Genomic DNA, 18,554 nt, shown 5'->3' with positions numbered 1-18,554 from the left:
CATCATTGTGGCAGTGCAGGAGGCCCATGATGGACATGTCATCAAGAGAATGGGAGGGGGAGTGGAAATGGTTTGCGACTGGGAGGTGCAGTTGTTTTTTGCGAACTGAGCGGAGGTGTTCTGCAAAGCGGTCCCCAAGCCTCCGCTTGGTTTCCCCAATGTAGAGGAAGCCGCACCGGGTACAGGTCGCACTAGTGTTTTGCACAGTTGCAGCATGACATCACAGCTCTGGAACTCAATCCCTCCACCAAAAAACCTAACACACCGTAAGCCTTCTTAATAGCACTGTCAACCTGGGTGGCAACTTTCAGGGATCAGGCTTGTGGTGGGAGGAGGGGATAGGTGAGAGGAAGAACAGGTTAGGGAGGCGGGGATGAACTGGGCTGGTTTTGGGATGCAGTGGGGGAAGGGGAGATTTTGAAGCTTTTGAAATCCACATTGATACCATTGGGCTGCAGGGTTCCCAAGCAGAATATGAGTTGCTGTTCCTGCAACCTTCGGGTGGCATCATTGTGGCACTGCAGGAGGCCCATGATGGGCATGTCGTCTAAGGAGTGGGAGGGGGAGTTAAAATTGTTTGCGACTGGGAGGTGCAATTGTTTATTGCGAACCGAGCGGAGGTGTTCTGCATATCGGTCCCCAAGCCTCCGCTTGGTTTCCCCAATGTAGAGGAAGACACAACCGGTACAGTGGATACAGTATACCACATTGGCAGATGTGCAGGTGAACATCTGCTTGATATGGAATGTCATCTTGGGGCCTGGGATGGGGGTGAGGGAGGAGGTGTGGGGACAAGTGTAGCACTTCCTGAGGTTGCAGGGGAAGGTGCAGGGTCTGTTGGGGTTGGAGGGGTAGTGTGGAGTGGACAAGGGCGTCGCGGAGAGAGTGGTCTCTCCGGAAAGCAGACAAGGGTGGTGATGGAAAAATGTCTTTAGTGGTGGGGTCGGATTGTAGATGGCGGAAATGTAGGAGGATGATGCGTTGTATCCGGAGGTTGGGGGTGATATGTGAGGACAAGGGGGATCCTCTTTGGGCAGTTATTGTGGGGGCGGGGTGTGAGGGATGTGTTGTGGGAAATGCGGGAGACATGGTTGAGGGCGTTCTCGGCCACTGCTCGGGGGATGTTGCAGTCCTTGAAGAATGAGGACATCTGAGATGTACGGGAGTGGAATGCCACATCCTGGGAGCAGATGCGGTGGAGGCGAAGGAATTGGGAGTAGGGGATGGAATTTTTGCAGGAGGGTGGGTGGGAGGAGGTTTATTCTAGGTAGCTGTGGGAGTTGGTGGGCTTGAAATCGACATCAGTTTCTAGCTTGTTGCCTGAGATGGAGACAGAGGGGTCCAGGAAGGTGAGGGATGTGTTGGAGATGGCCCAGGAGAAATTGAAGTTGGGGTGGAAGGTGTTGGTGAAGTGGATGAACTGTTGGAGCTCCTCTTGGGAGCAAGAGGCGGTGCCGATACAGACCTGAAACGTCTGCTTTCCTGCTCCTCTGATGCTGCTTGTCCTGCTGTGTTCATCCAGCTCTACAACTTGTTATCTCACGTTCTGCAGCATCAGCAGTTCCTACTATCTCAGAGCAATAATCTATTTTTCTTTCCTTTCTGTTTCTAGCTTTTATATCTATTTACCTTTTATTTTGCTCACTCATTTATCCATACTCATAACTTTTTAAAGGCTCCTTATGTATTCTTAAACAATTTACATTTGTATCTTTCTCTGCATCATCAACAAGTTTAATCACCATATATTTGAGACCCTCATTTCAATCATTTATATGGATTGTAAATAACTGAGGTCTCAACACTGATCCTGTGGCAGACCACCTGTCATGTTCTTAATAAAAGAACCTTTGATGTCTACCCTTCCTTCCCATTAATGAGCTAGTTCTCTGCCTGCAAATATTTTACCCACTACACCTAGATCTTTTGTTTTGCATAGCAATCTTTGATGCCGCACCTTGTTAAGTGCCTTCTGGAAACATAAGTACAGTTCATCTACTGGTTCCCTTTTACCTCTGTTGGATGTTCTCAAAAAAGCTGTAACAAATTTTCAAACATGATTTTCTCTTTCATGTAACCATCCCTTTAACCCTCTTGGCATTGTCTTTTGATCTTGCTCTGCCCCGTGGAACCACCAAGTCCTTTCAGGGTCTTTCTGATGATGTCCTTCACACTGGCCAGCCCTTACTTGGCTAACCAGATTGTGAATGCTGCCCACATCCAAGTGTGGGACGGAGTGGCAGTTTTAATCCTGATCACTTCTGCCACAACACCCATTTACTTCACATTAAATTCTGACCATGATATCAGAACAGACTAAATCAAACATGTGGTTTGGTAGACAATCTTCAGGAAATGTATTTTAGGAGGGCTATAGCATTAATTGGTGAGAATAAAATCACAGCTGAAAGGGTTAGACCAAGTTACAGAATACCTGAATGCTGAAGCAGGCTTGGTGAGTTTAAAGGTCAACACTTGCCCCAATTTCCCATGCATCTTCATTGAAATAAGTGAATTCCCATGAATACTGAGTGTCTTGGATTCTAATAAGGAAAGCACCGATTTGTATTTGTATAGCACCTTTAAGATGGTGAAACATCCCAAAGACTGGAGTGTTATCAGGCACAAGAGGTATTCAGCCAAAAGTTCATACCATTCACAAAAAAATTATCTTTTCGTGAAGAACTGAGACTGAAATTTTAGATTTCGCAATTTCGCAATTTCAGAGCACAGAACCCTGAAAACTGAAGCGACCAATAGAGGGGCGATTGAAATTGAGAATTCTCCAGATTCCAAATTACAGAGACAGGTAAGGTGAGGCTGTTGAGAGATTAGAAGTGAGGATGAGTATTTTAAAATTGATTGATTCCTTAACCTGTACACAATGATAATAGGAGTAATCAAATGGTATTATTGTTTTGAATTGAGTTTAAAGGCATTATTGCTTAACGTGAGACCACACCTTGATGGGTCTAAGCCTGGGTTCCCCTGTGAAAATTGGATATATGATGTTTTTAATCTCTTTCTTGAAGAGGGTTCATTAAGAAAGTGAAATGATGAAAGTGTTGCCACCCTAAAGAGTTACTATCCTGTAGCTTTTTCAACATTATTTAATAATAACCTGTAGATAAGATGAGTTCATAATAGCATGGGTGCCCATCACAGTCAATTGTCATCTTTTTGATTCCAGTTTCATTGTAAAAGCCAAGCATAGATTGCATCAGTGTTTGTCTGTCCATATTTCCAGAGTCTACAAGTGAATACAGGTTACGGAAAGGCCGTATAATATACTGATAAACGTTGAGGATGAAAAATCAGAATGGTGAAGTGCCCCTCAAATAGCCTCTTGTAGACAATGTTAATTCAAAGAGCAAAGAAAAATACAGCACAGGAACAAGCTCTTTGGCCCTTCAAGTCTGGCACCACCATATTTTTCCCTTCTATGCCAAAACAATCTTCATTTACAGGACCCATATCCATCTATTCCATTCCTATCTATGTATTTGTCCAAATGCTTCTTGATAAAGCCCATGCAGACACAGGGAGAATACAGAAACTCCACACAGACAGTTGCCCAAGGCTGCAATTGAACCCAGGTCCCTGGTGCTATGAGACAGCAGTGCTGGTCATTGACCCACCATGCCTCCTAATTCTTGGGGATCTGATGACCCCAGAGACTGTTTGTCGCATGGTTTAGTGGGTTTTTGTTGTATATCGCACTGAAATGGGAAAATATTAATAATCGATTTAGTGCAGTAAGCACCACCCACTGTGATGATGTCAAGGGAATTAAACGAAAGAAGAGTCGTAACAGTCAGATCTGGGGTCAATGTACTTGTAGCAGCCTCTAATAATGTAGAACATGCTCACATAAGCTGTAAATTGTTGCAGTGTTTACCATAAACCTTGCATTGCTTACTCTAACTCTTCCAATTAGACCTTTGGGGAGGTAGTGATATTGTGGTAATACCATTTGTAATCCAGAAATCCAGGCTAACATTCTGGGGCATGGGTTCAAATCCCATTGTTGCAGATGATGAAATTTGAAATCAATTTAAAAAATGCTGGAATACAAAAATGCCAATGGCCGCTATGTAGCCACTGTTGATTGTTGTAGAAACCCATCTAGTCCACGGTTGCTCTTTAGAGAAAGGAAATCTGTCATCCTGCGTGCAACTCTGGACAGCAACGCTGTTGCACTTTAACAATTGGGGTTGAGTAAAAAATGCCAGCCTTGCCAGTGACTCTAACACCCCATGAATGAATAAAAGCAACAAAGAAAAGGTTAGTCCTATCCGTGTATTACCAGTTAAGCCTTGAAGGGATCGACACCAAACAGCTTTCTTCACTAATTATAAAAATGGACACAAGGTCACGCAGACATATCGAATGCTGCTGGGGAATTTACATAACTTTGTGCCATACTGAGTAAAGGCATATCTTTCCCCAGAATTTAAGGTGTAAGGACAAATCTACGTACATAGAGCAGAATAATAAGCCTAACTGCATCTGTAAAAGTGTTGGACTCAGAAAAAGGTTAACCGTACACGTCAAGAAGGAAGTTAATTCAAGGGACACATCAGTGACCTAAATAGGACCTTAAATGGTCTTTAAATAGGACATCAACCATATTTCAGAAACAAAATGTTGGACCTCCTGATACAAATTTAAGTGAGTTAAAATTAAAGTTTACATCAGGTATTAGGAAGACGGATTTTACTCAAGGCATGATGAATGAAATAAGATCATGTATTGATTTGCAACAAAAATATATTAAGAATGTTGGAATCATTCAAAACATAATAGTATATTGAGAAGGGAAAGTGCAATCAGATTTGATTAAATAAATTACTTTTTCTCATGTTTGTTTTCCACGTGTGCGGGCTACCTAGCCTCGCCCAAATGAAAAACGTGCTGGTGTGAGGCAGGTTCTCACATGTCTGGAATGAAAAATCAGCAGCAACTGTTTCATAAAGTTAGTGCAGACAGAGAGCTGATGACAAGGGGATTAATTTCAGTCCTGCTGGAACTTGATTTGATAGCGGATGATGAGCAGAAGACGGGAAGCTGCCAGAAATGTCAGAATGCTCTAGAGGCATGCACCTCTGACATATCACCTATTGTATTAATGCCAAGCTTATTGGAAGGCTGAAAGATACTGGAAAGATGCCTCCTCAGAATCAAAGGTCACCTTCCCAAGCATTGTCTAATGATGTTCAAGAATACCAGGCACAACCAAGCTACTGGATCATTACTAAACACATCCACAGCATCTTGAAATAATGACTCAGACATCTACCTATACTAGAGAGCACCCTACAGTGGAAACATATACGTTTCTAAATGGGAATAAAAGGTATCACTAGTACACTGTTTACAATAATGAAGATCAGACAAAAATGGCAAAGTACTTGTTAATTAACCATCGCAATCGATCTCTATCAATAGCCTACAAAGGACTAAAACAAAAGATGTGCAACAGAATAAGTGCAGTTTAGTTTCAATATAACACAACAAAACATCACAAGTCATTTTACAGGAGGTTTAATGATATGATGCCAGCACTTAGATAGGAGATTCATAACCAAAGGAGTAGCAGGGTTGCTGCAATTCAAGAGTGCACATCCATTATGTGGAAACTCCAGGAGACTTCCCACATCTTGGACAATCACTCGTGCAGAGGTGTCACCCATCACAGCAGGTTGATCTCCAGGGTTGGTAAGCGGTAACAGTTGCCATCATCGTGATGCATCTACACGATTGAGAGTCTAATGGATTATAAATTTGTACATGTGATCAATCCACTGTGTAATGTATGGAGACCCTGAACTGTCAACTTTCCTGCTCCTCTGATACTGCCTGGCCATCTGTGTTCCTCCAGCTCCACACTGTGTTGTATCTGACTCCTTCATCTGCAGTTCATACTATCTTCAGTTGGATACATTATGTAGAACATTATAGAAGGATATTTTGATAAGGTGGGATAAAATAATGTAGAACAGGTTGGCATGGAGTATTAACACTCGCATTGTCATTGGTTCATTTCTCAAGAGATTTTCTTTGTTTGGGTGCAACTCTTGGCACAAAATCATTCACAAAGTCACTTGAGTCCACACAAATCCCTGCAAGACCAGGCTCAGAATCCAAAATAATCATTTAGAAGGATATGAATGAATGGTCTGTATTATACTTTATAGTGGGACACATGATCATTTTTGCCAAATGGAACTTGGACTAAATTCAGTGACAATCTATTCCAAGAATTCTCAAACTACAGATTAAAGAGCTCTTGAACGTTAATCTTCAAGGGCCTTTTCAATCCAACTTGAATATTCTGCATGAAGAGAGAGCTATGAAAAAGAAGTCCACGGTTCTGTCCAGGCATCTCACCTTTCAAAAATTAGTGACTGCCAGTGTCATAAATAGCAGTTACTTGAGAGATTTTGGCACAGATCGAGTTATTATGCTTTTTTTCAATGCCATAGTTGACATCAACCTGCAAGCCTGCCAGTGAGGATATGGGCAGGCCCAGCCTAAAATTACATAGAAGGCATTGTCATCATTTAGAGTCATAGAGTTATACAGCACAAACACAAACCCTTTGGCCCAATTCATCCATGCCCACCAGATATCCCAAACTGATCTGGTCCTATTTGCCAGCATTTGGCCCATATCCCTCTCAACCCCTTCTATTCACATACTCATCCAGATGCCTTTTAAATGTTGTAATTGTAACAGTCTTCACTATTTCCTCTGGCAGATCATTCCTTACATGCACCATTCTCTGTGTGAAAAAGTTGCCCCTTAGAGCCCTTTTAAATCTTTCCCCTGTCACTTTAAATTTATGCCCTCTAGTTTTAGAACCCCTTATGCACGGAAAAAAGACTTTAGCAGTTCACCCTATCCATACATCTCAAGATTTTATAAACCTCTATATAGTCACCCCTCCAGCCTACAGCACTCCAGGGAAAATAGCTGCAGCCTACAGCTCAAACCCTCCAACCCTGGCAACGTCCTTGTGAATCTTTTCTGAGTCCTTTCAAGTTTCACAACAGCTTTCCTGCAACAGGGAAACCAGAATTGAACATAATATTTCAAAAACAGCCTAAACAACATCCTGCACTGCTGCAAAATGACATCTCAACTCCAATACTCAATGCACTGGCCAATAAAGACAAGATTGCCAAATGCATTCATCACTACCCTGTCTATGTGTGACTCCACCTTCAAGGAACTAAGACGTTGCACCTAAAGCCTGTTTGTTTGTCAACAGTGCCCAGGATGCTACCATTAAATGTACAAGTCTTGCCCTGATTTGCCTTTCCAAAATACAGCTCCTCACATGTATCTAAATTGAACTCCATCTGCCACTCCTTGGCTTATCGGCCTATCTGATCAAGGTCCATTGTATTCTGAGATAACCTGCTTCAACAACCATTAATTTTGGCGTCATCTGTCAACTTACTAATTATTCCTCCCACATTCACATCCAAATCATTTCTATGAATAAACCAGTGGACCCAGAACTGAGCCTTGAAGCCCAACACTGATCACAGGCCTCCAATCCGAAAAACAACCCTCTACCACCACCCTTGGTCTTCGACCTTCAAGCTAATTTTGTATCTAAATGACTAGCTCTCCCTGGATTCCATGTGACCTAACCTTGCTAACTAGCCTACCGTGTGGAACCATGTTGAATGCCTTGCTGAAGCCTATCTAAACAACATCCACTGCTCAGCCTGCATCAACTTTCTTTGTTATTTTTTCAAAAAAACACAGTCAACTTAGCCAGGCAACATTAGAGGAGCAGAAAATTTGATGTTTCAGGTTGTGACCCTTATGAAGAAATTTCCTACTCCTCTTATGCTGCCCAGTCTGCTCCAGCTTCATACTGTGTTGTCTCTGACTCCAGTACCTGCAGTTATTATTATCTTTCAGTCAAGTTAGTGCCTATTAGTCATCCAAATGAGGAGGTAGAGGGCCTCAAGAATTCCAAATAAATCCGAGTGAAATTCAGTAGCAAATCAGCATATTTATCGCTTTTACAGAGGACTCATGTTGAAGAGGTGAATTGAATATTACATCAAAGAAACTGAACCCTGGACATGAATAGGTCTCTCCTACCCATTCTGCTTGATCTACAAAGATTACAATGAGGACAGCACCTTTCAACTGTTTTTCTGTGTGAAGAAAATAAATTCAATAAGGCAAAGAATATTTTCAGGAACAAAAACAAAGTTGCTGGAAAAGCTCAGCAGGTCTGGCAGCATCTGTGGAGGAGAAAACAGAATTAACATTTTAGATTCGGTGACCATTCCTCAGAAGAATGTTTTGTTATTTTTCAATAATTTTGAGTCTTCCACTTATTATCACTTTTAGGAGTTAGCAGATTTTACACCATTGAACATCGTTTACCCCCATCTCATCGATGAATAATAAATTCAACAGCTTACAATGGAGGTTCATGGTGCTGCATGAACCTTGCTCTCCCATTTTTAATTTCAGGTGCTGAAATATTTGCTGAATCCACTCATATCCTATCCACCTGTGCAAATCAAACTTAATGCTTCACTGGGTATGGTGATATGATAACATAGATCTTTAAGTACACTTATCCTAAGTTGCCGTATTATCCACTTGAACAAAGAAAGAACAAAGAATAAGAACAAAGAACAGCACAGCACAGGAACAGGCCCTTCAGCACATCAACACTGTGCCAACGCATGATGCCTTTCTAAACTTGCCTCTATGAGGTCTGTATCACTCTATTCCCTGCCTGTTCATGTCTCTGTCAAGATGCCTCTTAAACATTGCTATTGTATTCCTTGATAATAAAATGTGAGGCTGGATGAACACAGCAGGCCAAGCAGCATCTCAGGAGCACAAAAGCTGACGTTTCGGGCCTAGACCCTTCATCAGAGAGGGGGATGGGGAGAGGGAACTGGAATAAATAGGGAGAGAGGGGGAGGCGGACCGAAGATGGAGAGTAAAGAAGATAGGTGGAGAAAGTATAGGTGGGGAGGTAGGGAGGGGATAGGTCAGTCCAGGGAAGACGGACAAGTCAAGGAGGTGGGATGAGGTTAGTAGGTAGATGGGGGTGCGGCTTGGGGTGGGAGGAAGGGATGGGTGAGAGGAAGAACCGGTTAGGGAGGCAGAGACAGGTTGGACTGGTTTTGGGATGCAGTGGGTGGGGGGGGAAGAGCTGGGCTGGTTGTGTGGTGCAGTGGGGGGAGGGGACGAACTGGGCTGGTTTAGGGATGCAGTAGGGGAAGGGTCATCTCCTCTGGCAGCTCATTCCAGGCACTTAACACCCTCTGTGTAAATAACCTGCCTCTCACATATCCTTACACCTTTCTCCTTTTTACCTTAAACCAACGTCCCCTAGTTATTGACATAACTACCCTGGGAAAAAGACTTCAACTATCCATTCCATCTATGCCTCTGGTAATTTTGTAAACTTCTATCAGGTCACCCCCTCATCCTTTGACGTTCAAGTGAAAACAAAGTAAGTTTGTACAATCTCTTCTCATAGACAAGACCCTCCAAAGCAAGCAGTACCATGGTAATCCATTCTGTCTCCTTGTCAAAGCCTCCACTTCCTTCTGGTCATATGGCAACCAAAATTGTTCATAGTATTTTAGGTTTTATTGGGAGAGGGATTGAGTTCTGGAGCCGTGATGTCATGCTGCAACTGTACAAAACACTAGTGCGGCCTCACTTGGAATATTGCGCGCAGTTCTGGTCAACCCATTACAGGAAGGATGTAGAAGCATTGGAAAAGGTGCACAGGAGATTTACCAGGATGTTGCCTGGTCTGGAGCGCAGGCCCTATGAAGAAAGGCTGAGGGACTTGTGTGTGTTCTCATTGGAGAGAAGGAGGCTAAGAGGGGATTTTATAGAGACATACAAGATGATCAGACGATTAGCTAGGGTGGACAGTGAGAGTCTTTTTCCGAGGATGATGATGTCAGCTTGTACGAGGAGGCATAGCTACAAATTGAGGGGAGATAGATTTAAGACAGATGTCAGAGGCAGGTTCTTTACTCAGAGAGTGGTAAGGGTATGGAACGCGCTGCCTGCCAATGTAGTTAACTCAGCCACATTAGGGGCATTTAAACAGTCCTCAGATAAGCATATGGATGATGATGGGATAGTGCAGGGGGAGGGGCTTAGATTAGTTCACAGGCCGGCGCAACATCAAGGGCCGAAGGGCCTGTTCTGCGCTGTATTGTTCTATGTTCTATGCTCTATATTCCAAATGTGGCTGAACTAAAGTTCTACACAGCAGCAACACGACTTGCCAATTTTTAATTTCTATGCCCTGATTGATGAAGGCAGTTATGCCATATGCTTTCTTGATGATCTTATCCACTAGTGTTGCCACTTTCAGAGAACTATAGATCTGTTTTCCGAAATCACTCTGTATGTTGATGCTATTAAAGGTTCTGCCATTAATGACATACCTCCCTTCTGCATTAGATCTCCCAAAATGCATCACCTCATGTTTGTCTAGCCACTTCTCCACCTAACTCTCCATCCTGTCTATATCTTACAGTACGAACTGGCAACCCTCCTCATTAACCATAACTCCCCCAGTCTTTGTGTCATTCACAAACTTACTAGTCAGGCCAGTTAACTTCTCCTCCAAATTACTCATTTATATTTCAAATGACAGGGCTCCAAGCACTGATCCCTGAGGAACATTTGAAAAACACCCTTCCACTGCAACTCTCTTGTCTTCTATGACTAAACCTGCTCTGTATCCATCTCATACCACCTCACTTCAGATCTCATGTGGCTTCACCTTTTGTATCAGCCTTTTATGAGGGACCTTGTCAAAGGCCTTGCTAAAGTCCATGTAAGCAACATTTACTGCCCTGCCCTCATCAATAATCTTTGTCACTTCCTCAAAAAACTCATTCACATTTGTAAGACATGCATAAAGCCAAGCTGATGATCATTAATAAGTTCACATATTTCCAAATGTGAGTAAATCCTATTCGTATGAATTTTTTTCCAATAATTACCCTACCACTGATATAAGGCTCACCAGGATTTACCCAGATTATCTCTGCTGGGCTGCTTAAATAACGGAATGATGTTGGCTTATTCTACAGTTCTCTGAGGCTTTTCCTGTGACTAAGAAGGATACAAAGATTTCATACATGGCCCCAGAAACCTCCTTAGCTGCCTCCCTCAGCATTCTGGGATAGGGCCATCAGGTCCCGGGGGCTTGTTTAGTCTAATGCATTTGAAAACATCCAACACCTTCTCCTTTTTCATGTCAGCATGCTCTAGAAGGTCAACATACCCCTTCCCAGTCTCACCATGCACTGGGCCCGTGCAGAAGGGCACCGTGCCCTTCTCCTTTGTGAGTAACGACGTAATGTATTTTTAAGGACCTCAACCACATCCACGCTTAAATTCCAACCTTCAACGGACCTATCCTTTTCCTAGCTACCTTCTTGCTCCTTAGATATGTACATAACAACTTGGGACTTTCCTTAAGATATCACAATAATCACAGAATTCTTATGATCACAGTCCCGAAGGAAGCCATTCAGCCCATTTTTTTAAAGATTAGATTCCCTACACTGTGGAAACAGGCCCTTCAACCCAACAAGTCCACACCACCCCTTGCAGCAGCCCTCCCAGACCAATCCCCCTATTACTCTCACACCAGTGAACACTACAGGCACTTTTAGCATGGCCAATCCGCCTAACCTGCACATCTTTGGACTGTCGGAGGAAACAGGAGCACCGGGAGGAAACCCACGCAGACACAGGGAGAATGTGCAAACTCTGCACAGACAGTCGCCCGAGGCTAGGAACAAACCCGGGTCCCTGGCGCTGTGAGGCTGCAGTGCTAACCACTGAGCCACTGTGCTGCCCATATGATGTACTAGTTCCTTGAAAAGCTGGGATGGCTGACGCATCAGTGGTAGCTATTAAGTACCTTTACAGAGTCACACAGTAATTTTATCTGTACAGGTCTTAAAGAATCCATGTTTTTTTTCTGACTAATTCCTGAAATGGCAACACCGAAGTATGTATAGAGATTGAATCGGTTAGGGATTATGTTCGCTAGAATTCAAAGAATGAAGATGGAGTTAGGTAGGCACTTATAACTAAGCTACTTGTGATTTCATGTTAAAGTATCAAATTATATAACCTAAAGTAGAAGTTACTAAATAATGGGAAAACTACAAATCGTTCTCTGCTTGATTCTGTTAACTTTTCCATCAGGAGTGTTGTTGACAAACTGCAGTGCTCCGAATAATCTGTGCATGTATGGCAGGGATGGTGAGTGGGTTTTATTTATTTCTCTAGAGATTTTCTTTGTTCAGATGCAGTTCCTGACACAAAATATGGCAGCAGGTTCTTTCATTACTGAACTATTAACTAGTAACATTTCGCAAAGAAGTGTAGAAAATTCTAACAGAACTGGTCTCAGTGAGTGCAGGAAGAATGTTCCCAATGGCAGGACAGCCCAGAACCAAGGGTCACAGCCTAAGGAAACAGAGCCAATCATTTACCACTGAGATAAGGAGAAATTTCTTTACCACAGAGTGGTGAGCCTGTGGAATTTGCCAGTGCAGAAAGTGGTTGAGACCAAAAAAGGAGTTAGATATCGTTCTTGGGACTGAAAGGATCAAAGTGTATGAGAGAAAAGTGAGAACGTGCTTTTGAGTTGGATGGTCAGCTGTGATAGTGAATGACAGAGTGGGTTTGAAAGGCTGAATGGCATACTCCTGCTCCAATGTATATATTGCTATGTTTCACTAATGTATGTGAGCGTTTGCTACTTTTCTGTCCCGAGCAGAAAATCCACCACCTGAGTAGTTCAACAACTGGCTGAATATAAACCAAAACAACTGTGGATGCTGTAAATCAGGGGGAAAAAAAGTTGCTGGAAAAGCTCAGCAAATCCTGACAACATCTTTGAAGGAAAAAAGAGTTAACATTTCGGGTCCGGTTACCCATCCTCAGAACTCCTCCTCCATTCTGAGAAAGCGTCACCGGACCAGAAACATTAACTCTGTTTTTTTCCTTCATAGATGTTGCAAGACCTGCTGAGGTTTTCCAACAACTTTGTTTTTCACCAACTGGCTAGTCTTTTAGAAACAAAATCTCATCTAGCTGTCTTGTCTAGCATCTCCCTGTTGCCGATAATAATGAAAAATTTTGAGTCACACTGAATCTTGCCAAGTCAGCGTTTCTTTTTATTCTTTGGGTTCAGCAAACATGCTGGTAATGACATGACTGCTCTGAATCCATGCTGTTTTCTGTGAAGTGCTGTGTTTTTCTAACCTTGTTTGGAACCCCAGGATATTGATTCATTGCAGGTCAGTTGAGGGATTTTGAATGTTCGAATCCCATTGATGCTTTCACACCAGGCTTATCTGAATTACTGCTGCTTTTGTTTTAAAGAAGTGCAATTTATGAAATTCTATGTAAAAGGAAACATATTGAAGTTGCCACAATTGCTTTCAATGGTTATATCATAAAACTGTCTGAGATAGTGTGTTGTGGATTGTCGCTTTTGTGAGAAAGATAAGCATTTTGCTGCATTGTAAAGGATTTTATGTGTCTATTGTATTGCACTTGGTACAGGATTTTGAGCTGGGTTTGCAAAATGCCAGTGTTACTACTTAAGAATTTAGTAATTAAAAAATCTGCTGCCATGTTTTGTGTTTGGAACTGCATCTGAACAAAGAAAATCTCTAGAGAAATGAATAAAACCAACCCAACATCTCTGCCATGCATGCACATATTATTATGAGGGCTGTGGCTTTACAACTGTACTCTTTATGGAAAAATTGAACAGAATCAGGCAGAGAATTATTTGTTATTTTTCCATAATTTTGTAATTTCTAATTTAGGTTATATAATTTGACACTTTAACACAGTTTCACAAATCAGGCATAGTTATAAGTGTTTAATTGGCTCAATAGAAAACATAATATGCCAGTATTGTGATGCAGGAGGGCATTTAGGCCATTATGTTCAAATCAATATCTGAGTATAAGTCTGCCTACCCTAGATGACCCTGAGAGTTCACCCGGCAGCTCCCAGTTGGCCCAATAAGTAAAGCTGCAAAGCTAATGAATCCCATAGGGATTCATTAACAAATTAAACCAATTGTTTCACATGAGGCAAGAATATCTTTTCACCCCCGGATATTTTACCCAACAAGGAACATTGTCTTGAATCAGGAGTACTGCACCATCACCAATCAAAGCAGATGTGTTTGCTGCATTGCTGCATTCATAGATATCCTTTGCAATTACTGAAATGACCCATCCCTGGGCTTTGGAATCAACATTTGGCTAAATCCATGAATACAAGCTTCAGTCTGTAACGTAAAAGAGCAAAACTCAAACATGTAAATAGATACCTTACAAAAGTAGTGAGACAGCCAGCACATGACAATAGACATTGAATGAATGATTTTATTGTCTCTTGTATTTCACAGTGAGAAAAACAGTAAAATACAACAAAGAGCTTTTCCACTGATACCACTATTGGGCACAATTTTGAATGTTATCAGAATAAGAAAAACATAGAACGATATAGCTTAAAGTGAGCCCATCAGTCCTGAGCCAGCTCGTCATGAATGATTCCGCTGCCCCTCCTCCAATGCCTCGCTGACATCTATACCAGACTCAACCAACGTCGAAGTCATTGCTCTTCAGGCGCCATCTTTCACTGCTAGGCTGAAGCCACCAACATCAGACTCACAGTACTCGCCACTGGGCCTACCTCATCGATTGAGAAAGATGATTCTGCGTATAGCATTATGCTAAGCTTAATGTTGTAAAGTAGCAGCATATTTAATGAAAAAAGTAATCTTACATATAACCCAGCCTCAGCATTTTCTCTACAACTTTAAATAACCTAGTTTTTTTCCAAAGAAAATCTGACGCAATTGAACAGTTCCAAGAAAGCTCAGACTATAATCTTTCCCTTTAGATAATCACTCAAAATGAGTATAAGGGGAAAGAGTAATATTGAACTGATATTTGCAGGAGAACCAATTTCTGCTCTTGAAACGTTGGAGGGAATTTCACCTCAGCCCACCAAATGAGACAGTCACCAGATTGAGAGCAGCGCAGGTTTTACATTTCACCCCAATTATATTCCATCCTTAAAGTCAATTAGTTCTGATGAGGAATACATTGCTTAAAAAGATGGTAGAAATCAGAGAGAGAAGTAAAATTCAAAATGGAACAGGGCACAGACGTTTTAGCAAAGCAACATAAAATCAGGCTGATGAGAAAAGAACATGGGAGTAATCTAACAGCTGTCTCAAAGAATTAGCAGAACCACAATGGAACAGATAATCTCTTTCTGTGCTGCATCCTTCTATATTTCTATGATTTGCAACAGATTCGCAGATTAACACATTAATGTATAAAGATTATAAGAGGTTACTAGAGATGTCAATGACAATGGTCTCAGTATGATTTTCAGCCCTTGTAAGTAACCCTGAGCCATATTTGCTCCTTTCTTGTTGAGAACTCTATGTGTAAATGCAATATGGGAACTGGAGGCCCAACTGACATTGTACAAGTCAGGCTAATATAATGCAAAACATTACAGATGCAGGAGTTACAATAAAATCTGGTGACCAGGCCACGTCACCTAACAATTTACCAGAGAAGGAGTAAGTGATTGGCAGTCAGCCTATTATTGAGCTAATCCTCTCACAGTTGCTGATGTTCTAATGATGGTGAAGTGCTCACGTCATGTGGCAGCAATGCCAAGTATGTGTGGTGACCTGGCTGTAGGCTTGGTGTGACCTCCCTCTTTGGCCATTCTATGTCCTAAGGAAAGCCCCAAAGTGGCAATGGCTGTGCCTTTATGTCTCCTGCCAGCCTCCCGATTATTCCATCTCACCACCTTCTTTAAACCCTACTTGACAGGCATCAGCAAGGCGGTTCGACGTATTTAGCTATTTAACCTCCACTGCAGTGCCTGGCCAGGGACTGATTGCAATCCGGAAGTGGTCACCATTCCCTGATGGCACTACTGGGAATGGAAAGCATCAGGAGTCACATGATACCAGGTTATACCCCAACAGGTTTATTTGAAATTATAACCTGGTGTCATGTGACTTCTGACTTTGCCCACCCCAGTCCAACACTGGTACCTCCACATCGGGGAATGGAGGGTGTTAGCCTCTAATTAGCTCGTAGCTCATGGAGGCAGGATGCATTGGGGTGAATGCTGTGATCTCTGGTAATTAACTGCCTGATGACTGTAAATTCTCTTCACAGTTTCCTGGAGAAAAGGTCCTGGTCTTACTCCTGAGTTGTAAGCTAGAGGGCTGGACAACTGCCACTGTGAAATATTTATCCCTGCTCTGAGAAAATGTTCTATTGTACTGCTATGGTTAATTTTAGTGGTGATAAGAAATTACAATTATAGCAGCAAAAATATTATACAAGTTAAAATAACAGAATAAATAATGTAATCAAAAGCTGTATTTTTAATAAATGAGTAAACTTCGAATTTTTCAAGCACATAGACTTTAAAAATGTAATTATATGGCAAACGGTATGCAGTTATTAACTATTTGTACATATTTTTTAACATGATTCTGCATAACCTATGCCCAAAATGTTAACTCTGGAATTTTCTTCGCAGATGCTGCCACAGATAATCATGTTCATCAAGAATCAGGTATCTGAAGTTTCTTTACAGCATTAAATATTTACAAGTCTCTAATGTCATACACCTTCACACATAGCCTGAGTTCTCTGGTTCCTAATGTTACTGTACATTATAGACACATATAAAGCTGACTGACTAAAATGACTCTATTACACAAAAAACATAACTCAAGCTGAAATTGCCGTGATTATATTGGAATATCATATCATGTGATGCCATGTAAAGGTGCAGTGCCTGTGTGGTCTGGAAACTGTGCTATAAAACATCATTCTCCCCTTTCTCCCTTTAAAGAAAAGGAACCTTTTTCAGATAACACATGTAAAAATACATATATAAAGATGTCTCCATAGATTCAGATAACACCTTTGAGGAAGTACAAAACAACTGGACCTAGTCCTCACACAGTTATTATGGTTAGGCAAATGTGTTACCTATTGTCACAGCTGGAATGGACATCATTTATTGTAGTCTGGAATGCTGCATTCTGTCTCTGAGCAATCATCTTTTGTGTTGGTTGATAATAAGTGTCATCTATTTCTGTGCAAGACTTTGCCATTTCTCATTATCACATTATAAGACCTAGGCTGTACTTTCCATGTATATATGTGTTCATGTGAATGTCTCATACAGGTTTGGTTGGGATAACTGGCTGCATGCTCATTGATCATATTCTTGTATCATTTTCTCCCTTTCCAAGAATGTGCTGCACACATTTTGTTGGGTGCTGAGAGTGTTGGAGCGAAGAACTGTATGGATCTGCATGTCTCCAAAACCAGAGGAGCTAGTTGGAATAAATTGTTGCAAAGAGTAATGACATGTAGATTTAACATAGCTATCCTAAAAGCTTCACAAATCACCTTATCTTTAATGATCACAAATAAAAACAGAAATTGCTGGAAAAGCTCAGCAGGCCTGGCAGCATCTGTGAAGAATAGCCAGAGTTAACATTTTGGATGTGGTGACCCTCCCTCAGAATGCCAAATTTTTATGATCATGGCTTTTGTGGTACAAACAGTGTATTGTACCAGACCTAAAAACAAGAAGTAGAGTCTCATTTTTAATGCTGGAGTAGTGAGCTTGAGCTGTCATTAGGAAACCAGAACTGATCTCAGCAGGCTTGTTATCTGGGTGTAGACAATTTCTGAGACCTTTCTGGGTCTACTACCAATGTTGTGAGATCAGATGAATGGAGTATACACTCACTGAAGGATAGAGCACATTTGAGGGATTGCAAATGTGTTGGTCACCTTTCTGCAATATGGAGAGTGTTGTTTTTGGGGAAAAGTTTCTCAAAGAGGAGCTACCTTGGTCACAAAATTTGGAACGTATGATGATAAAATGTCTGCTATAGATGTGATACTGAATCAGCTTTATAATGCTATGACATCATAGTTTGACAAACATAATCTCATTTCTGTGCTAATTGTATACATCAACAGCTCATCTCCAACATTGACTCCATTACACAGAGAATGTGACTGAAGGCAAGATGGGTCTTATTATATGGGAATGTCAAAAGCCATGATGCCATTGTAACTGTCTTGAAGGTACAATATCTATGTGGCCTGGAATCTACCTTCATACTTCAAATTTCAAATGTAATAAATACATATTTAAGTCTAAACTCTCAAACTCCATACTGCGGGTGTGCACTGCTTTATTTTGAGGCTGATTTATTTCTTTTAAACATAAGTTCCAATGCACAGATAAACAAATAAATTTAAACTACGATAAATCCAGGGTAGACTCTGAGCTGCCTTTTGCATTGCAGAAAGTCTAACAAGATAATATATTTATGAAGTTTATGATCTGGTTGCCATGACAACTGTTGCAGTCTTGTGGTGCAAAATAATACTGCCAGCTGAAAGTGAAAATAT

General features: G+C 41.5%; 1 long non-coding RNA gene across 1 annotated transcript in view; it reads left to right on the top strand.

Annotated features, from left to right (window-relative positions):
* LOC132210575 (uncharacterized) overlaps positions 1–18,554 on the top strand; it is a 168,515-nt gene that overhangs the window by 95,091 nt on the left and 54,870 nt on the right. Inside the window, exon 3 of the long non-coding RNA XR_009446717.1 lies at positions 16,651–16,686. This is a non-coding gene — a long non-coding RNA (uncharacterized LOC132210575). The remainder of the gene's footprint in view (positions 1–16,650; positions 16,687–18,554) is intronic.

This window comes from Stegostoma tigrinum, chromosome 1, assembly GCF_030684315.1.
Source record: "Stegostoma tigrinum isolate sSteTig4 chromosome 1, sSteTig4.hap1, whole genome shotgun sequence".
Taxonomy (NCBI): domain Eukaryota; kingdom Metazoa; phylum Chordata; class Chondrichthyes; order Orectolobiformes; family Stegostomatidae; genus Stegostoma; species Stegostoma tigrinum.
This window is presented reverse-complemented; position numbering and strand designations above follow the sequence as displayed.